The sequence below is a fragment of the Chiloscyllium plagiosum genome, unplaced genomic scaffold (genome assembly GCF_037043375.1).
Source record: "Chiloscyllium plagiosum isolate Xiang-an unplaced genomic scaffold, Cpla_swu_hap1 HiC_scaffold_3, whole genome shotgun sequence".
Taxonomy (NCBI): domain Eukaryota; kingdom Metazoa; phylum Chordata; class Chondrichthyes; order Orectolobiformes; family Hemiscylliidae; genus Chiloscyllium; species Chiloscyllium plagiosum.
In genome coordinates this window covers 83,918,279-83,944,851 of record NW_028270141.1, presented here as the reverse complement: position 1 = coordinate 83,944,851, position 26,573 = coordinate 83,918,279, and positions in this window count along the sequence as shown.

The following is a 26,573-nucleotide window of genomic DNA, read 5'->3' as shown; positions in this document are numbered from 1 at the left end:
ATGAGGCAAATCTGCAGTTAATTAGATTAGATTAGATTCCCTACCATGTGGAAACAGGCCCTTCGGCTCAACAAGTCCACACCAACCCTCCAAAGAGTAACCCACCCAGACCCATTCCCCTCCACCTAACACTACAGGCAATTTAGCTTGGCCTATTCACCTGACCTGCACATCTTTTGGACTGCGGGAGGAAACCAGAGTACCCGGAGGAAACCTGCGCAGACACGGGGAGAACGTGCAAACTCTACACGGACAGTTGCCCAAGGCAGGAATTGAACCCAGGTCCCTGGCACTGTAAGGCAGCAGTGCTAACCACTGAGCCACCGTGCCGCCCCCTTAATAGGGTTAGGAAGGTTAAAAAGCATTAATTCTTTTCATTAACCAACTTATTGCTGCCTAGTGAGAATCTTGTCTTGACCCAGAGCTCAGTTAAAAGTTGCAATGAGTTACTCACATCAAGATAGGCCTTGCTGGGATTCTTACATAATTCTGCCACATTTCTCATCATAGCCCATGTCATTCAGGGCTCTGTAAGATTCCATTTTTGGTTATCATTAGACATCTAATTCCAGATTTTTGTTTAATTCAAACTCCTCTATTTTCAGTGTTGAGATTCAAACCCAGATTCCAAGACATTGCTTGCTTGGGTCTCTCGATTACTAATCTAGTGACAATGTAGCTACGCCATCTCCTCCTGCTGATTCCTATGCTGAACATGCAAGACAGCCCTGATTAGTTCAAGAGGAGATTTCCAAGCCTATTCACAGGACTGAGCAAAGTGCAAACAGCTTACCTTCTCACTCTAAAATCAACGCCAAGCCTGTGTGCCTAGTCACACCAAGAATAGTCCCACACCCTTGCTTATTTAAAGCCAACAGAGAGTTTGAGGTTATGCTGCACCAGTAGCTCATACCAATAGCCATTCAAACCGTTTCTTGGTGCTTTAACATCACGTCTTTGAAGTATGAGTTTTCCAAGCCTGCCATCAACTTTCCTTGACACGTTATCGATGTATTTGTGGTCAAAGTGGATCGTGAGCAAAGTACATTGAAATGGAGTTCTGCTGAACCATTTCTCTGTAAATAGTGTAAATCATAAATAAATGTTCATTCATTTGGTCGATATGGTTTCCAGTTCTCATCAGTCAAAAGCATTCGAGACCCAGTAATTTGATGATTCCCTCTTTATTCTGACCTGAACTACTGATGCTTTGTTGGTGAAAAGTGATTCTTCAGCATCTTATCCAAATCGGAATTATCCAATGTGTTATCAAAGAGTGGATATCTGGAAAAGAATATTCGTAGTTTTCACTGACTTTGTGATTTAATTTTGTGCAGGTTTAATTTGTAATGTGACCCGGTGCTTTTATCTCTTTCTTACATCAGGTAATCATGATATCACAAAATACCTATTCACTTTTACATTCCTTAAATTTGACACATCCGTCAGCACCTTCCCCTTGACCAGGCTGCATGGCTTGATCAAGATCAATGAATAAAATTGTTACATTTCTGTTTGCTAATAATTGTACAGGTAGAAGGACACACTTGGGATGATCTGCAATATTCTGTTAAGATGTTTTCAGTCATTGTGAAAATTTATGGGTTTAACATCAACTGATAGGAAACAAAAATTATGTATCAATTTGCACCTTGTGTCCACTAAATCACACTATTGATCACCATTGGCAGTATTAAACTAAATTGTGTTTAGTCTTCAACTTCCTGGTAAGTGTGCTGAGAGACACTGCTTTCATTGATCAGAAGAATTTCATCGTCATAAAAGCAACTTGTGCCTTTGACAGACTGAATAGCTGAATTTGTTTTTGGAACAGTATAAGATTGAACACCAGAGCCTAACAAACCGTCATAATCGTTACCTGTCTTATGTAAATCAGTAAATAGCTGTTAAAACAGGCAGGAATTTATGTGACTTCATTTACTGCTGTGCTGCAAAAATTCTGAAATGGAATTAACTCTGGGGCTGAGGGCCATAAATTTCTTTATCATACTTGTTATACCTTTAGAAGCAGACTAGTGGCATAAATAACACACAAGTCATTACCTTGGGATTTTTTGTAGCTATATTAAACCTATCATCAAGAATTGGAAGAACTTCCATAGATACTGAACTCCTATACTGAACTGACACTATAGGAGCTTGAATTTGCACATATTGCAGCTTGAATTTGTGACTTCTTAGAAATCGTAGGATGTGACCTTGTGAAAGGGAACACTGAAGGATCATCAGCAGGGAGAAATGTGATCAGATTTTTCCATTGCTAAACTCAAGCACTGCTACTACCACTTTATCTGTGATCAGCTAGTCTGGGATCTTTAATGTAGGATTAGCAGGGAAAATAATATTGTGGGGAGACATAGTGGCACTGCTGCCTTATGGTGCCAATCACCCAAGTTTGATTCTAGCCTTGCTTGATTGTGTGTGGAGTTTGAACATTCTCCCGTTGTCTGTCTGGGTTTCTGCTCATTTTTCTAGTTTTCTCCAACAGTCTAAAGATGTGCAAGTTAGGTGGATTGGCCATGATAAATTGCCCCATAGTGTGGGTGAATGTGCAGGCTATGTGGGTTAGCCATAGGAAATGTGGGTTTATTGCGTTTGGGTGGGATGTTCTTTGAAGAGTGGTACAGACTCAATGGGGCTGAATAGCCTCCTTCTGCTCTGCAGGGAGTCTGTGATTCATAACTGATTAAGTTTCGTTATGATCATATGATTAAAGTAATATTCACAGATCAATGCGATATTATATTACTCTGCTTAAGTATATCAATGCAGAGTTTAGCAGTCTGACAACAAGTGAAAGAACATCTTTAAAAGCAGCAAGGCACTGACACTTACTCCTTAGAGAAATTGACCTGAAAAGAATTAGGATAGAGTTAAACACATTAGCTCCTGCTAAAATAAACCATGTTAAGACAAAAAGAAGAAAATTTTTGAATTTGAACAATTAAGTGATTTGGAAAATAAGCGCATCATAATAAGTATTCTCAAGACGGACATTGATGAAGGGAGAGATGGAAAAATTTGATTCTATGTATGATGCTAATTTGATATTGTTGGGTAAAGTGATCTGTAGGTAGGGAACTCGAGAATGTCAGTGCAAATCAAGGAGTGTAAATCAACAATGATATTATTCAGAAATTATGGACAGTAGAATATGATGAATTTTAATTTGAATTATGGAAATGGAGAGATTGAATACAATAACCTAATAACAATGAAAATAATATAAACATATGCAATTTGAGTAAAACACCACACTTAAAGATTAATGAAAGATAGATCAAGATCAGTGATAAGCCAAGAGTGGGAAAGTAAGATCATGTCCTGTAAAAGCTAAAGATTATAAGAAAGGTTTTTTTTAAATAACAGACTCAAGTCATAAATAATCTCATTAAACTAAATTAAACTAAATAACATTTATGACTTAAAAAGTGATTGAGTTTCATCTTTTATCAATGATAATATGATTAGTGACTTCTTTAATGGTTTCAATGACATTAGTGGAATGAGAGAAGAGGGGTTATTACACTTAGTAAAAGGACATATTATGGAAAGTGTTTAATATAAAATCTGAATCACACCTTTTGCATCAGCTCCTCCAATCTTAACTAAAAGGGCATGTGAGATTGCCTTGGCATTGCCGTCACCATTTTATGATATGAATATGCCAACATGGGACAAAATAAATAAATACTTAATGAGCTACCTTTACATTCAGACAGACACTTATTGTGTGAAAAGTCACAGCAAGTAATTTATCACAGTAAGGACGGAAATCTCTTGAGAGAATTGAACTTCTGTTATAACTAACTTATGGCAAGCAAATAGAAGACAAAATGTTAGGAATTTAAATTGTTACAACTACAAGATAGATGAAGTAATTATTATGTAAGGCATCAAATGCTGGGTAGTGGGGGTAATTCTAGGATATGCAAGGAAACTAACTTTTTGTGATTGATTGAGTTTAGTTGTAATTACACAGTTAAAATAAAATTAATTTACTAATATAATGTTATTCTGCTTAAGTATACTGATGCGGAGCTTAGTGGTCTAACATCATGCTATTCTGCTTCGCTTCATTTGTCAAAATAATACACTGGGGATTGTCAACAGGGTGAAGACAATAACCTAATGTTTGGACTTACACTATGCACTTTAAAATTTTATTTACTTGGCTCATGGGATATGGGCATCACTGGCAAGGGCAGCATTTTATTGCCCATTTCTAATTGTTCTTGAAAAGATGGCAGTGAGCTGCCTTCTTGAACTGCTGTCGTTCATTTATTCCAGCTGGACCTACAATACCACTGGGAAGAAATTCCAGGATTTTTCACTCAGCAATAGTAAAGCAATAATGACATATTTCCAAGTCAGGATCTTGAGTGGTTTGGAGGGGTGGGCCCATGTATCTGCCACTCAGTCTTTCAATGTCCACCGCCAAGAGTGGTTTAATGAACTGGCAGGTTCCTAAACAACATTCCTGTTAAACTGGGACTGAGAAGATTGTAAAGAAGAAGGAAAAACAGCCTCCATCCTCAACATCAGCCTGTCCATGACAGTATCACTAAGAGTGACCATCACATAATCCTTTTGGAGACAATGTCCAATCTCACATTGATATCACCTTATGTGGTATTGTCTGGTACTACAAGGTAAAAGTTTGCAGAACTTCTCCCCAGTGGTATTGGAAAGGGACAACTGGTGGTGGTTAAAACTGAGAGTCACCATACCTCTGGCAAAGGGAGATGTTGAGAAGAAGCGTCTTTCTTGATAACCTTAAAATCCTTTAAGATAAAATTAAAGGTAAAATATATTAACCAAACATTCAAATGCAGGGAAATTGGTTTGCTACTTCATTCACTCAGACATGAATGAAAGAGAAAAAGAAAGAGAAAGGGAAGAAAAGACATTGAAACTTATGAATTTCCAGAAGTATTCAAAGATGTTGATAATAGGTTACATGACTTAGAGTCCAATAATGTCAAATTCCAACTGGGAGTCTATCAGTTGGCTGATCTTGTAACAATTCACTTTCTGAGAGCTGGGATGCCGATAGATGGCAGTCAAAGGTACCGCTATAACTTTTATTCTCAGAGATTTATCCAGTTTGGCAGGCAATGCCCGAGACTCTTGCTGGAGATGAGGAGAGCAAGACAGAAAATAGACCTTCTAGCTTCTAAGATCTGGAGCTGCTCTACTTGTAGTTAAGACAGAACTGACTCAGAATCCAAGAGCTGTATACTTAAACAATTCAGCAATCTCAGATTTTAGTCATGTTGCAGAGACAGATATTTCAGGGAGGAATGGCACACTCCAGCAATAAATGGGAAGGACTGTAAAACACTACTGTAGAATTGGTGACCTCATTAAAGTTTACATTGTGAGGTGACAATGTAACAAAACCCCATGACACTCATTCTAGTATAATGGTTTTCAATGATTTCCTGTGTCCAGTGTTTACTGAAAAGAAACAGCTCAATCCCGGGTCCTTTGTGTCAGCTTTCGAAAAATGTCTATACAATACAAGGGTTTGAGAAGCATTTGAAAGTACAATCATGGGAATAGTTCTAGCTATTTTATAAGTCCAGCAAATTTGCCCATTTTTCAAAGAAACTACATTTAAACCTGAACATTTAGAACAGAATATAGTTTTCTTAGAATTTCTCTTCATGCTCTCTGGCCATGACAGTAGGCTAATTCAATGAATAATTCAGTAAATTATTCCATGCACTGATGTGGGAAATTTTCAGCTTCAACTGTTGTTAAGATCCAATACTTTTTTTAAATCAAGAATTCCTGTCACTTAGCATTGACAAAAAGCGACAGAGCTGAATCTTATCAGAAACCAGCTAAGTGCCAATTTTGGCAAATTTCATGGAACATTTCTCTCTTCAAGGCACATGGTTTTTTTCACATTATCTTCCCCCACTTTCCTGGATACCTATGCACCCCTATGGTGCCCCAAGCATTGTATTCGCCCACTCACCAAGGGCAGTATTTTCCATTGCCGAGGTATCTCTACTCCCTCATGCCAATGCCATCTCTAAACCTTAGCTGTGTACCCAGTGAAGTGTTGGTGATCTGGGGTAGCAATTCACTATGTATGTGGTGGGAGATAAAGCTTCTAAGGACACATAGATGGCATGGCTGACACTTTATTGCATACGCAATTGCACATTATTACATCTATTGCTGTTAAAGAACCAACCTACACACCTTTTCCATCATGAACTTCCTCCCATCATACAACCCCGTGAGGTAAGAGTTACTTTTTTCCCAATACCAAATAAAGCCCTGCGTCTTATTATTCAATGTGGGACCATAACATACAGGAAAGACTCCAAACTGTCACAAACATTTACATTTATGTAGCAACTACAAAGCAAAAACAAACAGACAGAAATGACATTTGTTTCTCAGATAGAAATAGACTGCTTGCCTTTTGAATACCGATAAATTTACCATCCTTGAATGATCACTGCACTCAGTTCTCCTCTACTGCAGCTGGGTGCAATTAAGTCCTGTCTGGCGTATTGAGTTTGATGTTGCTGTACTCTCTTTTTCCTTAGAATATAGCAGCTGCTCACCCAGCTTATCAGAGTCCATCACATTTCCTCTTTGCCTATTGCAATTGTACCGAGCTCAGCATGCTAGGATTACATGGCACACTGTCAGAATGTACTGTTGGATATGCCCGCGAAAGATCTTAGCATTGGAATCCCATGTTCAGCAGATTGATCATCTACTCCACCATGGCCCTGGCTGCAGAATAGCCTGCATTCTCCGTCAGGGAGTTGCATAACACAGTGAGCAGTAGAGGGTAACCTTTATCCCCTAGAAACCATCCTGTAAGCCATCTGGCTCTTAAACAAATCAGGAACATAAGAATTCTCAGGGATATAGGGACCATAGCAGCTTCCAGGGTATTTGGCAAGGACTTCTAAGATGTGTAACAATGATCACAGCTGACTTACATTGTTGGAATGGAATGTTTTTCTACTGATGAACTTAGCTATGATATGGCTCTTTCAGATCAATATGTGTACACTCTTATCTTGCCCTGTGCCTGAGGTTATGTGCTATGTTTGCAAATGTGACTTGGCAGAACTGCATCAGTAACAGCTTTGATACATCTGTGAGTTGGGAATTGAGATCCCACAGATGTCCCCCTGGGTCTTTGAAAGCAGCCAGTTGCATAAGACGTTAACACAGATATCACTGTGATGGCCATTGGGATAGGATGGCTATCCATACCTTAGGCCACAGGTCCCACTCCAGCAGTTGGCATGGTTCTATGGTCAGTATTTCAGAACATCCTCAGTCTGAGATGGCACTGTATCTCACTCATCAGGAACAAATGGCATTCAGGAAGACAGACTCTGGCTTCCCTTCCCTGTATCTCCTGGCCACCCTGAGTGGACCTGCAGCTGTGATCCTGTCGAGTGAAGAGTGCTTGGCATCTGCTGGAAGTTGGTGCAGCCCCTGGGCTCACTGGTGTCTCTGCACTTCTTCCATTGCTCTGTATATTTGTTGCATCACTGCAATAGTGGACCCTGTGCAGTCTATCAGTCACACTTGCAATGAGCTCGTGTGGGGAATATAAGAAACAAAACAGGTCCTTAGTAATGTGAGCCGTCAGCATTTGCAACAGTCCCAAATAGCGATTTGGTAAATTCTTCCATATTGTGGGATATGGAAAGCCTCAATAAGGAGGGCCATGGAATACCTCTAAATGGGGAACATCGACAAAGGGACCTTATTCCAATCAGTGCAGCACAAGTCATGTCACAAGACAAGACTTAGCCCTTCTAACTGCACATCAGCCAAGAAAGGCATTATTGCATATAAAAGCATGTTGGCAAATACTTACATTTCAAACTGAGAGGGAATCAGTTTAATCTTTGTGCTTTGTAAGCATGCAGCGACCGCTTTTAAGATCATCTGTGGTAACTTCCTCTTCATATTACTGGCTATCTTCAATCTGCAATGGCCAATGACATGGTCAAGATTGCTTGTGACCAGCATTTGAATGCCACACACTTGCTTGTTCCATGCAATTCATATGCAGGATGCTATGATTGCAGTTATTTCCAATTGTACTGTGAAAGTGCCTGATTAATGCAATTGCAGCTTGAAAATTGTCAAGTTGCTCACAAGTAGAGCCCTCACAACAGAAAGAAAACATTGACTCTGCCCTCTCAGCATGCGGTGGCTATTTTCCATTTCCACTGCACATTTACAAGTCTCATGAGTATAAAAGGCAACACAGGTGATATTTGGCACTGTCTCTCAGGTTCTCTCTGATCATCAAGCTACAGGTTCCTCTTCTTTTTGGTGCTCCCTGGCCAGTCCATCAGTACTGATCCTCCATCAATTCCTACAAACCACAGGGATGTCTATCTTCAGCTTTTGACATCCCACTGAGCCCAAACTCCACAGTCTAGTCATGCGGACCATTGCATTGCATTGTCTCCCCATTGAGGCCATAGGGTTGGTGACTGTTGATAGCGCCCCCCTCTCACAGTATCCTAAATTTACCAATGCCTACTATATGACAAGTTTCCACTCAATAGCTTTTAACCCCTCTGCAGCTCAGTGTGCTGCCTTCAATCACCACAATTAAGCTCCCCAAATTCCTTACCACAACAGTGGCACCTGGTAACTACCTTTGACTTTCATTAAATTGACCCTCTTGACTGGCCATGGCCCATCCTCCAGACTGACTTCGATGGACAGCCTATCTTATGACCCCTGACTTGGACTGATGTGTGTGTGGCTCCCAGACTGACTTCCTGTGAAAGGCCTGATTGGTTACACTGTGCCCACACGACTGACCATGGCTCACTCCCCAAACTGCAGTGTGACGGCCTCTGGCCTGTGACTGCTCCAAGTGATCTGTTGACCATGTCCAAGCCCCTGGGCTAAGATAGGATGTATTGGGAACCTCTGACTGATGAAGGTTCCCTTGGCTTGACTGAGGGGTACACTCCTCAGACTTTGAGACATGGTCACTTGGTTGAAGCACATTCAGTGTGTTCGCCAAGTATGTAGCTGGCACATGGTGCAAGTGTGAGACTAATGTAGCATGGTGCCATACAGCAACATGCCCACCCTTTTGCTGACTACCATGACAGGCTGGCTAGCTTTGTGTCTGCATTAAATAGAAAGGCAAGAGCAGAACTATAGTAACATTTTAAGGTCTGGTAGATGAGGAAAAGTACAAAGTTTCAGATGCTGTGAGTATGACCGAATAGAAACAAAGTGATGAGTGCAAAGAGACCAAAAGATGCACCCCTGGTTGCGTCCAAGATGTGTGACCCTGTCCCTAAATACAACATGTGTCAGCAGCAGCATCGCAATGGAAAGTGCAGAGACATGTTACAAATGGATCAGAGATGTGCTGCGAGTGTATAGTGAGGCTGGTATGTGTTGGACTCCAAGGTGCATGGGTAGGGTGTGCACATGATTGCTACCCATGGAGTGTGCCTTGCAATCTTGCTGAATGATGTCCAAGATGGAGGACATTGTGGTTTTGACACTGAGAAGCTCTTCAATAGCCACCTTACATGATCTTCTCAAATTTCCTACGTCATTCAGTACCTAGGAAGATTCCATCCACAGATACAAGTGTAAACAAGTGTGACAAATAAAATAAGAACGAACCAAAGAGACCTTTGAACTTTCGTCTAACTTATTGTGAGAAAATACAATGATTCCGAAATAATAAGCACATTTAAAAAAAAATGCCTGCCAACTCAACCACTGCAATCTACATATTATTTTCATGCCCACACATTGAGAAATATATAAGATTATAACAAAAACAAAACACATTTTACATTATCATAGTCCCAATGAAATTAATCAACAAAATTACAAATGCATGTCAGAAAGAAAATAAAGGATAATCTCAGGAAGGTACTGGCATATGATTTTTATTTCCAGACATGAGTTATAGCGGGTCTCACAAGTGTGAATTAAAATCATATTTCACTGTCCTCCTTTGCATGTTATATTTATAACAATCATGACGTCTTTTAATGAAATAATTTTATTACATGGACTGAGCTGGCTTTGAAACCCCAAATTATGGCACACAGACTGCCTCTCAGCTCTTCTCAAAGCTGATCCAGGCACCAAGTGATCAAATATCAAAACTCAAGTCTTAGCTCATATCCTGACTGCTTAAAAATGCATCAGTAATTACACAACAAAATAACATTTTGTCAAATAACTCCATAGAAAATTAAATTTATCTGTTATGCATAATACCTTCAAATTATTTCTCATCCAAAAGCCAAAGAGCCATTCCGTCATTTGTTGTGGTCCGCACTGGGCCAAACAACATAGGCAAGGCTGGGATAGTGGACCGGTTTGGGGATTATCAGAAACTAGGAACTAAATGAAATAACAGATCTTCAAAGGTTATAATCTCTGGATCACTATCCAAGCCATGTGCATATTGACATAGGGTCATGAGAATAAGGGAAGTAAAGATATGGCTAAAAAGAGTGGTGCAGAAAAGTGGGGTTCCTTTTTGTGGGGCACTGACATCAGTATTTGAGCAAGAGGGATCTGTACCGTTGGTATGGTCTCCACCTGAACCAAGCTGGGACTAGTGTTTGGTGAAAAGAGTAAATAGAGTGGTCAACAAGATTTTAAACTAGGAAATTGGGGGGGGGGGGGGGGTGCGGGGGGAGGCAAGGGAAAGACAAAACTGCAAGAAGTATAATGGCCAAAGTTTGTGAGAAGATTTGTAGCTCGGGTCCTCGTTGTTGTGGTTGTGTTCGCCGAGCTGGGAATTTGTGTTGCAGATGTTTCGTCCCCTGTCTAGGTGACATCCTCAGTGCTTGGGAGTCTCCTGTGAAGCGCTTCTGTGATATTTCCTCTGGCATTTATAGTGGTTTGAATCTGCCACTTCCGGTTGTCAGTTCCAGCTGTCCGTTGCAGTGGTCTGTATATTGGGTCCAGGTCGATGTGCTTATTGATTGAATCTGTGGATGAGTGCCATGCCTCTAGGAATTCCCTGGCTGTTCTCTGTTTGGCTTGTCCTATAATAGTAGTGTTGTCCTAGTCGAACTCATGTTGCTTGTCATCTGCGTGTGTGGCTACTAAGGATAGCTGGTCATGTCGTTTCGTGGCTAGTTGGTGTTCATGGATGCGGATCGTTAGCTGTCTACCTGTTTGTCCTATGTAGTGTTTTGTGCAGTCCTTGTATTGGATTTTGTACACTACATTGGTTTTCCTCATGCTGGGTATCGGGTCCTTCGTTCTGGTGAGTTGTTGTCTGAGAGTGGCTGTTGGTTTGTGTGCTGTTAAGAGTCCTAGTGGTCGCAGTAGTCTGGCTGTCAGTTCGGAAATGCTCTTGATGTATGGTAGTATGGCTAGTCCTTTGAGTTGCGGCATGTCCTCATTCCGCTGTCTTTCCCTTAGGCATCTGTTGATGAAATTGCGTGGGTATCCGTTTTTGGCGAATACATTGTAGAGGTGTTCTTCTTCCTCTTTTTGCAGTTCTGGTGTGCTGCAGTGTGTTGTGGCCCTTTTGAACAGTGTCTTGATGCAACTTCTTTTGTGTGTGTTGGGGTGGTTGTTTTCGTAATTCAGGACTTGGTCTGTGTGTGTGGCTTTCCTGTATACCTTTGTGGTGAATTCTCCATTAGGTGTTCTCTGTACGATCACGTCTAGGAATGGGAGTTGGTTGTCCTTTTCTTCCTCTCTAGACAGGAGACGAAACGTCTGCAACACAAATTCCCAGCTCAGCGAACACAACCACAATAACGAGCACCCGAGCAACAAATCTTCTCTCAAACTTTGAACACCTACAGGCGAGAGACACTAAGACAAACCAGGAAATGGGAATCCTGTGCCAACAGCCTAAGCACCACATACAAACAACTCCGCTTCCTGCACGAATGCCGAAAGAATTGAATCCTTCCACCATGTGTCAGATATAGACGACCAGTCAATAACCCACAAGCCAGGGGGGACACAGCCAGACAGAACGGATTCAGGATGATCCAGGTAATGATTACAGACACTCACAACCGACTTCACAAATACAGACAAGAAATTGCGTGCCAAAAAATCGTTAATTTCAAAAACCACCAATCAGGAATGGACCCGGATCATAGAACAGGCCGTCACCATAGGACAGAACAGGACCACACACCGCAAAAAAACGGCACTAAAAGAAAAAATGGCCAAATAAACACACAACAGAGAGGATACCACAACTCACACCTGGGTTAGAAACCTCTCCCACAGACAGCTCACAGGCACAGAAAGAACAATACTGGCCAAGGGACTCAACTACAACCACAGGGACGCCAAGACAGCAGACTTCCTAGCAGCACTAGAATGCACACTCAGGAACAATGGACTGATAGAAGAGACACAACAAACAGTGAGACAAAGTATCGTACCTCTGATAACAAGGAAAAGACAAACACATAACCTCAACACCTAGGAGAGGGAAGCACTAAAATCACTAAGAAACGATAAGAGCATAATCATACTACCAGCAGACAAAGGCAGAATGACGGTCATCCTGGACAGAGCAGAGTACATCTAAAAAGCGCAACAACTACTTGCAGATACCAACACCTACCAAAAGAGGGAGTTTGACCCCACCCTCTTTTGGTAGGTGTTGGTATCTGCAAGTAGTTGTTGCAGAAACCAACTACTACTGTTGTAAAGAACTACAGCAGAAACTGAAAAACCTGATCAGCAGATCCAGACACTCTGTACAATTAACACAGGAATTCTTGGACATCATCAGAAATATACACATAGATAAGGGAGAAACTATGGTCTCATTCGATGTAACGGCACTGTTCACCTCTATCGACAAAACCCGAACCAGAAAAACAATAGTCAACCTGCTGGACATACAGAGCTGAAAATGTGTTGCTTGAAAAGCGCAGCAGGTCAGGCAGCATCCAAGGAACAGGAGAATCGACGTTTCGGGCATAAGCCCTTCTTCAGGAATTATGCCCGAAACGTCGATTCTCCTGTTCCTTGGATGCTGCCTGACCTGCTGCGCTTTTCCAGCAACACATTTTCAGCTCTGATCTCCAGCACCTGCAGTCCTCACTTTCTCCTGCTAGACATACAGAACAGACAACAAGATGAGGAACCTATCAACAAAGACGGCATACTCAAACTACTGGACCTGTGCCTCACAACACACTTCACATTCAACAACCAAATATATGAACAAATCAACGGCACACCCATGGCCTCGCCTATCTCTGGGCTCATAGTAGAAGCGGTAATGCAAAGATTAGAACAGTCTTACAGCAAATTCAACCCAAACTCTGGGTCAGATATGTGGATGACACCTTTGTAATCATTAAAAACACAGAAATAGAGAATACACACCGGATCATCAACGCCACACGCACAGGAATCCGATTCACTAGAGATGAAGAAAAGGACAACCAACTCCCATTCCTAGGCGTGATGGGACAGAGAACACCTAACGGAGAATTCACCACAAAGGTATACAGGAAAGCCACTCACACAGACCAAGTCCTGAATTACGAAAGCAACCACCCCAACACACACAAAAGAAGTTGCATCAAGACACTGTTCAAAAGGGCCACAACACACTGCAGTACACCAGAACTGCAAAAAGAGGAAGAAGAACACCTCTACAATGTATTCGCCAAAAACGGATACCCACGCAATTTCATCAACAGATGCCTAAGGGAAAGACAATGGAACGAGGACATGCCATAACCCAAAGGACTAGTCACACTACCATACATCAAAAGCATTTCCGAACTGACAGCCAGACTACTGCGACCACTAGGACTCTTAACAGCACACAAACCAACAGCCACTCTCAGATAACAACTCACCAGATGATACCCAGCATGAACAAAACCAATGTAGTGTACAAAATCCCATGCAAGGACTGCACAAAACACTACATAGGACAAACAGGAAGACAGCTAACGATCCGTATCCATGAATACCAACTAGCCACGAAACGACACGACCAGCTACTAAGGATACTTGGTAGCCACACACGCAGATGACAAGCAACATGAGTTCGACTGGGACAACACTACTATTATAGGACAAGCCAAACAGAGAACAGCCAGGGAATTCCTAGAGGCATGGCACTCATCCACAGATTCAATCAATAAGCACATCAACCTGGACCCAATATACAGACCACTGCAACGGACAGCTGGAACTGACAACCGGAAGCGGCAGAGACAAACCACTATAAATGCCAGAGGAAACATCACAGAAGCACTTCACAGGAGGCTCCCAAGCACTGAGGGTGTCACCTAGACAGGGGACGAAACGTCTGCAACACAAATTCCCAGCTTGGCGAACACAACCACAACAAGTATAATGGCCAAAAGGAAACAATGCGTCAGTTTAACATCTGTGGGGATGGATTTAACTGCATGGTTAGATATGAAAAAAAATGAGAAGCAAGGAGAACTCATGAGAGGTTATTAAGGTCTCCAGCACACAAAATAGGACACAGTGTTTGGAAATGGTTAGGAATCAAAGTTCAAACACATCGGCTAAAGGGCAAAGATGAACGGTCAATACAAGACTGAAGGTGTCATATCTGAATGTGCGCAGAATACGAAATAAGGTAAATGAGTTTGTGGCGCAGATCGGAATTGGCAGTATGATGTAGTGATCATCACGGAGATGTGGCTGCAGGGGGATCAGGCCTTGGAGTTAAACATCCAAGAGTATACATCCTCATGAAAAAACAGGCAGCTGGGCAGAGACGGTGGGATTACCTTATTAGTAAGAAATGAAATTAAGTCAACAGCAAGAAATGATGTAGGGTCAGATGATGTAGAATCTGTGTGGGTAGAGTTGAGGAACTGCAAAGGTAAAAGAAACCATAATGGGAGTTATGTACAAGTCTCCAAACAGCAGTCAGGATATGGGGCCCACAATACACCAGAAGATAGAAAAGGTGTGTAAGATTACAGTGATCATAAGGGATTTCAATATGCAGGTGGACTGGAAAAATCAGGTTGGTAGTGATTCGCAAGAAAAGGAATTTGTGGAATGTCTACAAGATGGCTTTTTGGTGCAGCTTGTGGTGGAGCTCATTATGGAACAAGCAATTCTGGATTTAGTGTTGTGCAATGAGGCAGACTTGACAACGGAGCTTTAGGTGAAGGAACCCTTAGGAGGCAGTGATTGTAATATGATTGAATTTACTCTGCAATTTGAGAGGGAGAAGGTAGAATCAGATTTAACAGTATTACAGTTGAATAAAGGCAACTACAGAGGCATAAGGTAGGAGCTGACCAGAATTAACTGAAAGAGGAGCCGAGCAAGAAAGACAGTGGAGCAGCAATGGCAGGAGTTTCTGGGAGTAATTCAGGAGACACAGCATAAATTCATCCCTAGGAAAAAAGAAGCATATTAAAGGGAGGACAAGGCAACCATGGCTGTCCAGGAAAGTCAGGGACAGTATAAAAGCAAAAGCAAAAGCATATAATACAGCAAAGGCATTGGGAAGCCAGAGGATTGGGAAGCCTACAAAGACCAACAGAAGACAACTAAAAAAGAAATAAGCAAGGAAAAGATTAAATATGAGGTTAAGCTAGCTGGTAATATAAAAGAAGATTGCAAGAGTTTCTTTCGATATATGAAGGGCAAAAGAGAGGCAAAAGTGGACAGTGGGCTGTTGGAAAATGACGCTGGAGATGTAGCAATGGGGTTCAAGGAAATGGCTGAGGAACAGAATAAGTATTCCACTTCACAGTGGAAAACGCGAGTAACGAGATTTGGGGGGGTGCAGAAATGAATATAGTGGCCATCACCAAGGAGAAGGTGCTAAAAACACTGAAAAGTCTGAAAGTAGATAAATAAACTGGATCAGATGGACTGCACCTCAGAATTCTGAAGGAGATAGCTGAAGTGATAGTGGAGGCATTAGTGGTGATCTTTCAGGAAGCACTAGAGTCAGGGAGGGTCCCAGAGGACTAGAAAATCGTTAATGTAATACTCCTGTTTAAGAAGGGACTAAGGCAAAAGATGAGAAGTTACAGACCGATTAGCTTGACCTAGGTCATTGTTAAGATTTTAGAATCCATTGTGAAGGATGTGATTTCTGAATACTTGGAAATGCATGGTAAAATAGGGCAAAATCAGCATGGTTTCATCAAAGGGAGGTCATGCCTGACAAATCTATTAGAAGTCTTTGAGGAGATAGCAAGCAGGTTAGACCAGTTGATACTATCTACTTGGACGACAAGAAGGCCTTTGACATGGTGCTGCACAGGAGACTGCTGACTCAGATAAGAGTCCATGGTGTTAGAGGCAAGGTATTAGCATGGATAGGAGTGTGGCTGTCTGGCAAAAAGCAGAGAGTGAGAATAAAAAGCTCCTTCTCAGGACGGCAGCTGGGTTTTTTTAGATTAGATTCCCTACAGTGTAGAAACAGGCCCTTCAGCCCAACAAGTCCACACCAACCTGCCAAAGAGTAACCCACCCAGACCCACTTCTCTCTGACTAATGCACCGAACACTATGGGGGGCAATTTAGCACGGTCAATTTACCTGATTTGCACATCTTTGGATTGTGGGAGGAAACCAGAGTACTTGGAGAAAACCCACACAGACACAGGGAGAATATGCAACTCCACACAGACAGTCACCCAAGGCTGGAATCAAACCTGGGTATGATGAGGCAGCAGTGCTAATCACTGAGCCACCGTACATAGTCATAGAACTATAGAGATCTACAGCACAGCAAAAAAGACCCTTTAGCCTATTGTGTCCATGTTGGTCAACAACAATCACCTAACTATTCTAATCCCATTTTCCCATTTCCCAACAGTTAGTCTGTAGCTTTCTGTGAAAATCTAAATATTTCTTCAATGTTTTGAGGGTTTCTGCCTCTAACATCCTTACAGGCAGAAAGTTCCAGATTCCCTTCAATCTCTGGTTTAAAACATTTTTTTCACATATTTCCTCTAAACCTTCTGCACTTTACATTAAATCGATGCCCCTACGTCATTGATCCCTCCAACAAGGGGAAAGTTTTCTTCCTCTCTACCCTATCTGTGCACCCTATTATTTTATGCAACCTAATCAGGCCCCCTCTCAATCTCCTCTGCTCCAAGGAAAACAACCCTAGTCTGAAACGGTTAAAGGTGGATAAATCCCCAGGGCCTGATCAGGTGTATCCGAAAACTCTGTGGGAAGCTAGAGAAGTGATTACTGGGCTTGTTGCTGAGATATTGATAGTCACAGGTGAGGTGCTGGAAGACTGGAGGTTGGCAAACTGTTTAAGAAGGGCAATAAGTACAAGGCAGGGAACTACAGACTGGTGAACCTGCCCTCAGAAGGGCAAGTTGTTGGAGGGAATTCTGAGGGACAGGATGTACATGTATTTGGAAAGGCAAGGACTGATTCGGGATAGTCAACATGGCTTTGTACATGGGAAATCATGTCTCACAAACTTGTTTGAGTTTTTTTGAAGAAGTAACAAAGAAGATTGATGAGGGCAGAGTAGTAGATGTGATCTATATGGACTTCAGTAAGGCGTTCGACAAGGTTCCGCATGGGAGGCTGATTAGCAAGGTTAATTCTCATGGAATACAGGGAGAACTAGCCATTTAGATACAGAACTGGCTCAAAGGTAGAAGACAAAGGGTGGTGGAGGATTGTTTTTCAGACGAGAGGCCTGTGACCAGTGGAGTGCCACAAGGATCGGTGCAGAGTCCTCTACTTTTTGTCATTTACATAAATTATTTGGAGGTGAGCATAAAAGGTACAGTTAGTAAGTTTGCAGATGACACCAAAATTGGAGGTGTAGTGGACAGCGAAGAGGGTTACCTCAGATTACAACAGGATCTGGACCAGATGGGCCAATGGGCTGAGAAGTGGCAGGTGGAGTTTAATTCAGATAAATGCGAGGTGCTGCATTTTGGGAAAGCAAATCTTAGCAGGACTTATACACTTAAATGGTAAGGTCTTAGATAGTGTTGCTGAACAAAGAGACCTTGGCGTGCAGGTTCATAGCTCCTTGAAAGTGGAGCCCCAGGTATTTAGGATAGTGAAGAAGGTGTTTGGTATGCTTTCCTTTATTGGTCAGAGTATTGAGTACAGGAGTTGGGAGGTCATGTTGCAGCTGTATAGGACATTGGTTAGGCCACTGTTGGAATATTGCATGCAATTCTGGTCTCCTTCCTATTGGAAAGATGTTGTGTAACTTGAAAGCGTTCAGAAAAGATTTACAAGGATGTTGCCAGGGTTGGAGGATTTGAGCTATAGGGAGAGGCTGAACAGGCTGGGGCTGTTTTCCCTGGAATGTTGGAGGCTGAGGGGTGACCTTATTGAGGTTTACAAAATTATAAGGGGCATGGATAGGATAAATAGACAAAGTCTTTTCCCTGGGGTCGGGGAGTCCAGAACTAGAGGGCACAGATTTAGGATGAGAGGGGAAAGATATAAAAGAGACCTAAGGGGCAATTTTTTCATGCAGAGGGTGGTACATGTATGGAATGAACTGCCAGAGGACGTGGTGGAGGCTGGTACAATTGCAACATTTAAGAGGCATTTGGATGGGTATATGAATAGGAAGGGTTTGGAGGGATAAGGGCTGGGTGCTGGCAGGTGGACTAGATTGGGTTGGGATATCTGGTCGGGAGGATGGGTTTGACTGAAGGGTCTGTTTCCATGCTGTACATCTCTATGACTCTATGACTCTGTCCAAGCCCTCTTCATAACTGGAACTTTCCACTCAGGCAAAATCCTGGTAGATCATCTCTGCTGTCTTTTCCAGCATAGTCTCATCCTTTCTCTCATGTGGATTCTAGAACTGCACACAATACCCCAGCTGTGGTCTAACCAACATTTTATGTAGTTTTAGCATAGCTTCCCTGCTCTTAAACTCTATTCCTCGACCAATAAAGGCAGTTATACCATATGCCACCTTAACTACTCTATCCACGTGTCCTATCACTTTAAGGGAACAGTCTACATGGACAACAAGGTTCCTCTGATCCTCAGTGCTTCTGAGGGTCTTGCTGTTCATCATGTATTCCCTTGTTTTGTTTGTCTTGCCAAAGTGCATCAGCTCAAATTTGTTCAGACTCAATTTTATCTGCACTGATCCCATCTGAGCAGCCAGTCCATTTTCTCTTTTAGTCTAAAGCTATTCTGCTCACTTTTACTACCTCACCGATTTTTGTAACATTGAACTTACTGATCAACCCTGTTACATTCAATTGTAATTCATTAATAAAAACCACAAATAACAAAGACCTCAAGTGACTCCTGTAGGACAACAGTATCCAAAGTCTTCCAGTTGGAAAAACACCCATCACCTCTGACCCTCTGTTTCTTGTTTAAAATCACACAACACCAGTTATAGCCCAACAGGTTTATTTGGAAGCACTGGCTTTCGAAGCACTGCTCTTTCATCAGGTGGTTGTGAGTATATGATCATAAGACACAGAATTTATAGCAAATGTTTACAGTGTGATGAAACTGAAATTATATATTTGGCACTCTGTTTCAGGCACTCTGTTTCTCTGGGCTTATTGGGATCACTGCTGGCATCTCAGCAGGGGTCTCAATTTCTGCCCCACGACCAAAATGGATCACATGTGTCTTGCAGAAGACACAGAGGAATTCGTCAGACGAATGAGACTCCGGGAACTTTTCAAGCTTCCAGCAGTGATTCCAATGAGCCCACTGAGGAACCAGAACAGTCATCACAGGGATCCATAGAGGGGCAACCAAAGAAGGAGTTAACTTGGACCCCACCGGAGAGCCGCTGCCCTGGGCTTGACACGTATGCTCAAACTGTCGGGTAATATATAAATACCAGATTCAACAGCCGCACCCATGAGGTAGAGCAAAACATCACCTGATCACAACACACCCCATCCATACACTCAAAACCAATCATAACATTGTCATCAAATCATCAGAAAAAGGAGGAGCCATCATCATTCAGAATAGAACAGATTACTACAAGAAGGTGTACTGACAACTGAACAACCAGGAACATTGCAGGCAAATACCGGCCGATCTGACCATAGAGCACATCCGTGAACTAAACACATTGATCAGGACTTTGGATCTGGTCCTACAGAGTTCCATACACACCCTCATCCCATCATCTCATCAGAGAAGATCTCTGGGACACCCGCATCCATTGCCTCATGGCTGAGCACTTCAACTCCCCCTCCCACTCCGTTAAGCACATGCAGCTCCTGGGCCTCCTCCACTGCCAAACCATTACCACCCATGCCTGAAGAAAAAACACCTCATATTCTGCTTTGGGACCCTGCAACCACATGGAATAAATGTGGATTTGAACAGCTTAGAATCAATCTGAGCATTGGGGCACAGACAGCCTCACACAGGGCACCTCACACCTTCAATGCATTATTTGGGCCAACATGGCACCTATAGTTAAAGTGCACTTGAGATTGTAACTTTAAAACAGTTTGTGATTTATATATGAAAGAACTGAAGCCAACATGGTCATTCTAAAAGATGAGAGACTTTACAAACAATCCAGGTCTTTGTCAATGTATAATTTCAGTTATGTCACACTGTAAACTTTTGCGATAAATTCTGTGTCTTACAATCTTATACTCCACAACCACCTGATGATGGAGCAGTGCTTCAAAAGCTAGTGCTTCCAAAAAAACCTGTTGGGCTATAACCTGATGTTGTGTGATTTTTCACTTTAACCCCAGTCCAACACTAACACTACCAAATCATAATCTCTGTTTCTTACTCTACGGATCCAATTTGCCAAATTTCCTTGAGTCCCATGGGCTCTTATCATTACTATCAGTATCCCATGTAGGACCTCATCAAAAGCCTTTCTGAAGTCCAAGTAGACTGTTTCAAACACATTGCCCTTATCTACATGCCCGGTCACTTTCTCAAACAAATCAGTCACGTCCGGTAGACATGACCTTCTCTGAACAAAATCTTGCTGACTGATCTTGATTAACCCTTGCCTCTCTGAATGCAGTTTAATTTTGTTCTTCAGAATTGCCTGTAATTTCCTCATTTATTTCTTGCTCCCTTCTTGAATAATGAGAACACATTATCCAATCCTCCTGTGGCCAAAAAGGAATTGAAAAGTTTGCAAGTGGTCCTGTTATTTCTTCCTTTGCCTCACTCCACAACCTAGATGCATTTCATCTGTTCTTAGATTATTTATCTACTTTTAAACTCACCAGACCACATCCTCTCTATCTATGCTAATTTCTTTAATTGTATAGAGTCATAGAGTCATAGAGATGTACAGCATGGAAACAGACCCTTCAGTCCAACTCGTCTGTGTTGACCAGATATCCCAATCCAATCTCGCCGCACCTGCCAGCACCCGGCCCATATCCCTCCAAACCCTTCCTATTCATATTCCCATCCAGATCCCTTCTTTCTGCTTTCTATATCCATTGTTCCAATTCTTGCAATCAGACATAGGAGTTGATAAAGAGCAAAACAAAGTTGTGGTACTGTGGCTCAGTGGTTAGCATGGCAGTCGCATAGTGCCAGGGACCTGGGTTTGATTCTGGGCTTGGGTGACTGTGTGGAGTTTGCACATTCTCCGCGTATCTATGTGGGTTTCCTCCAGGTGCTCTTGTTTTGTCCCACCGTCCAAAGATATGCCATTCAGGTGGATTGGTGATGCTAAATCGTCCATAGTATTAGATGCATTGGTCAGAGGGAAATGGGTCTGGGTGGGTTACTCTTTGGAGGGTCAGTGTGGACTGGTTGGGCCAAAGGGCCTGTTTCCACACTGTAGGGAATCTAATCTAATCTAAAGCTATTGTCTAAGTCTGGATTCTTGGCTTTGTCTGCAAAGTTTAAAGTAGATTCTTCCTTAAGGGTGGCATTAGATATCTTTAATTTCCTTCTGGTTCTTTTCCACAATGTAGGAGTCTTCAATTCATCTCTCTGGCTTCTTCTTTGTTTGGGGAGCTTTTCACAAACAGTTGCACGCAAGTGCTTGAATCCATTGGGTTTTTTTTGGTCCTCTATACCAAATACAATAGCACAACAAGCCTTATTTGGAGCTTCTGTGATGGATGATCCTATAAGTAATGATTAAGCAAATTTCTACACAGCCAGTAAACATTAATGGAGAAGATCAGCTGAGCTGTATGAGATACAGAATGCTATCCACCTCAGATGGTGGGCTCTGTTTCCAGGAGAATGCCAACAGTGCCAACTGTTAACTGTGTAAGCCTATATGATGGCACAAATCTGGCATGGGTGCCAAAACATACGTTCCCAGGGTAGTGGTAGTAGCAGTGGCATCTGTGTGTTAGTACAGGAACAGCTGCACTCCATCGTCTATATCTCCTGCCATTCCTTCACAGCATCTGCAAATCTAACTCTAACATTTGCAAATCTGCCTCATGTTTTCCCATAATCATTCATAGCAACATAGTAGATAGGAGCAGGAGTAAGCACTTAGGTCCTCAAGCCTGCTTTGCCATTCATTATGAACATGGCTGATCATCTCAATAACCTAATCCTGTCCTCTCCCCATCACTTGATTCATTTAGCTGCAAGGGCTACATCTACCTCCTTCTTGAAATCATATAATGTTTTGGCCTCAACCACTTTCCATGATAGTAAATTCCACAGGTTCACCACTCTCTGGGTGAAGAAAATTCTCTTCATCTCAGTCCTAAAATATTTATCACTTATCTGGAAACTATCAACCTTGGTTCTGGACTCCCCCACTATCAGGAATATCATTTTTTTTCTTTTAACCTGTCTAGCCCTGTTAGAATTTTATAGAGTTCAATGAGATTCTCCTCATTCTTCTACACTTCTGTGAATGCAACCCTAATTAACTCAATCTGTCCTCATACATCAGTCCTACCATCCCAGGAGTCAACTCGGTAAACCTTCACTGCACTCATTCAAGAGCAAGAATATCCTTCCTCAGATGAAGAGACTAAAACTGCACACTATAGTCTAGGGGTGGCCTCACCAATGCCCTGTATAATTGCAGCATGACATTCTTGTTCCTGCACTCAATTTCTCGCATTATGAAGGCCAACATGCAGTTTGCTTCCCTTACTGCCTGGTGCACTCGTATACTTATTTTCAAGAACTGGTGCGTGAGGACACCCACAGCTTATTGAATATTTCTCTCTCTCAATTTACAGCCACTCAATTAATACCCTTATTTCCTACTTTTGCTACAAAAATGGATAAACTCAATATACTACCCCAAATCACATATACTTTAATTTTACACATTGATCACTTATGTGGAACTTTGCTGAAAGCCTTCTGAAAATCTAAATAAACCACATTCACTGGCTCCCTCATGAACAATGTTCCTAGTTACATCCTTGAAGAATTCCAGTAAATTTGCCAGGCATGATTTTCCTTTTGTAACTTCATGCTGACAATGTCTGATTCAACCATTGTTTCTTGCTGTGTTCTGCTATCCATTTCTTGATAATAGACTCTAACATCTTCCCTGATGAAGGTTCCTGATAAAGAGCTTTTGCCCAAAACATCAATTTTCCTGCTCCTCGGATGCTGCCTAACCTGCTGTGCTTTTCCAGCACTACTCTAATCTTGACTCTGGTGCCCAGCATCTGCAGTACCAACTTCCATGAAGCATTTTCCTCACTACCTACATCAGACTCACTCATGTCTCAGTCCCTGTTTTCTCTCTACCTCTCTTTTTAAATAGTGATATCAGATTAGAAACCCTTCAAATCTTGAAAGATGACCACCAATGTATTCATTATTTCTAGGGTCACTTCCTTACATTTTCTGGGATGTCGATTATCAGGCCACATGATTTATCAGTCTTCAATCCTAACAATTTCCCCAACACCATTTCCTACTTATTAAGATTTGTTTCAGTTCCTCCCTCTCACTAAGCCCTTAGTTCCCCATCATTTCTGGTAAGTTATAATGTCCCCCTTTGTGAAGATGGAAGCAAAGTATGGATTTAGTTTGTCAACCATTCCTTTGTTCCCCGTTATAAGTTTCCCCATTTCACACTGTAAGGGACCTACGTTAGTTTTCCCCAATCATTTTCTCTTTATATAAATTTGGAAAATCTTACAGCCAATTCTCATGTTCTCTGCAAGCTTACTCTTATACTCCATATACCGCTTCTCAATAGATTCTTTGGTCTTCCTTTGCTGACTTCTAAACTGTTTCCAATCCTCATATCTGTGTTTATTTCTTGTCAATTTGTATGCCTCTTTTTTTTGCCTCTAATATTTTCTCGAACTTGCCTGTAAGCCATGCCTCTGAATGAATTGAAGCCAAAGATGACTTTATTGACTTTGAAGTTTTGAATTCAGGAGGGAAGCTCCTATCCCAAGAAGTCAACACTGCAGATGCCACTGATATTGCCATATGTTAAGCGGCACACTACACTGCACACAACTGCTGCCCAATTATATGCCAATTGGGAGATGGAAGTACTTTAATGACTGTTGAACTTCACCAAACTCTCAAATCATCTTCTACTGTTATACTCAAGGACTAATGTAGTGATTCAAACCAGACAAACTCCAAGTGAAATCTGTGCATCTCCATACAATCAGGAGAAGCACCACTAAGCATTTATCCTGAATCATGCAGCCTCTCAGGAACCATCACCACTGCTGACCTTTTATCTGTGATACATCCTCTGTGCTGGTGAAAAACACAAGCCTAGATTTTTCCAATGGCCAGCTGGTAATTATTTCAGAGCAGATGGGAGGTGTTGCATGGGGACCCTGTGAAATCTTCATTGGAGCAGATTCCAAAGGAATTTACAAGGAAATTAAAGATTCAGCTATACAATTCCTCTAAGTCTGGAAAGTTCTGAAAGTCTCCATTTAAATTAGAGACTTTGGATGGTTCTGACCAAATGAAGTCAATTAGTTACTCAGATAAAGTGAGACTATAAAATATATTAACTACATAGCCTAACCTCTGAGTAATTTCCCTCACACACACCCAACTACACCTCCCTCAGATCACTTACACTCCCCCTCCTCCGAGATCTTGAACCAAAGCTTTCACCAGACCATGCCCTCTCTCCTCCAATCCCCACCACCAGACCAACCTGACATCGACCCACCCTGCTGGACTGGACCCAACACTCTCACCCCCTCCACCGGCTCCAACAGACCCAAACTGACCCTCCCACACCCCACCTCCTGCTGGACCCAACACAAGCCAACACCTTCTCCCCCCACTTGTCACCACGCCTGAATCCCCCAGACTCAACTAAATCCTTTGTGCACCTCTCCAGACTGAAGTTCTCCCATGGACCCTGACCTGCCCTAAGCACTATGATTTACTCTGCCAATTTGTAACCTGGCACCCAAACCATTTGGCAGCCAACTCCCTCCCCGATTAGAAAGCAACTCACCTGGCACCCTGCCCAGGTGGCACCTATTGATCTGGAAAACTACACCTGTTATTTTACCCTAGCATGTGCTTGGCACCCTGGCACCCTACCCAGCTGGAAACCTCCAACCTAGCACCACACTCCACACTCATCCAGAATACTATCCTAGTGGACATCCTACCTATCTGGACCCTACCTTCCTGGCAGCTTTTCTTGCCTCTCTATCTGGCACTCTATGCCGCCTGCATTCTAATATCACATTTACCATTTGACATCAGCTGTCAAAATGGCTCCAAGTACCTTTAAATTTCAAATTGACTGTTATGAAAGAAAGGTGCCTTCCTCTGATAGTTCTACATTCTGAAAGAGTGGTCCGAATGGAAGTATGAGTCTGCATTTCTGAGGGAGGCCTGAACGGAATTGCCTGTTACAAGTGTGGAGCTTCCTTTGTCATACAAAAGAAGGGCTGGAGTAACGACCCATGCGTGATTACTACTTTTAGAAATCCAGTCCATTATTTCCCTCTTCCAAAAAAACAAGCAACTTAGGAGATGAGACTGTGCTTTTTGCTTTGACATGAGCTGTTTGTCAACTGCTACAGTTTAAAGATAGAATGAGATTTCTAAATACTTTAAAGTAACATCAGTTCAAATTTCCAAAACGTTTGGCCAACCTCAAGGAAATGCTTAGAGAGTAGATACATTTCACAAAGATTTTCAAACATGTACAATATGACACATTCAATTAATAGGTATTGTTGAAATGCTTTTCCGACAATTTGAAGACATGATGTAATAGGAATAAAAATTATGGATGGAATGCTATTACACTAAGAGGTCTGGCACTGAGTCTGGGAGAGTAAGGCATCCCTATTCAGAGGTAGAGCAGCTGGCTACTAAGAGAAAGCCAGTTAGATAGGTATGGATGAGGGCTTATGCTCATCCTGTGTCAGATACTGGTAGGAAGCCAATGGCCTTGCTGTCACCTCACAGTGTCAAAAGTCAGAGCTCCATATTTAACTAGTGCTCAGACAGGCATCCACACCGTGTTACCCAACTGTAGCATATGGCTGTTTGTGAGGAGTTTGCAGTTCCTAGATCTGTTGCAGTTCTTCTCCATGTCCCTCTCCTCAATCAGTCATTGGCCTTCCCACCATTAAATCACTGGAACTATAGTGTTATCCCTCCCTATAC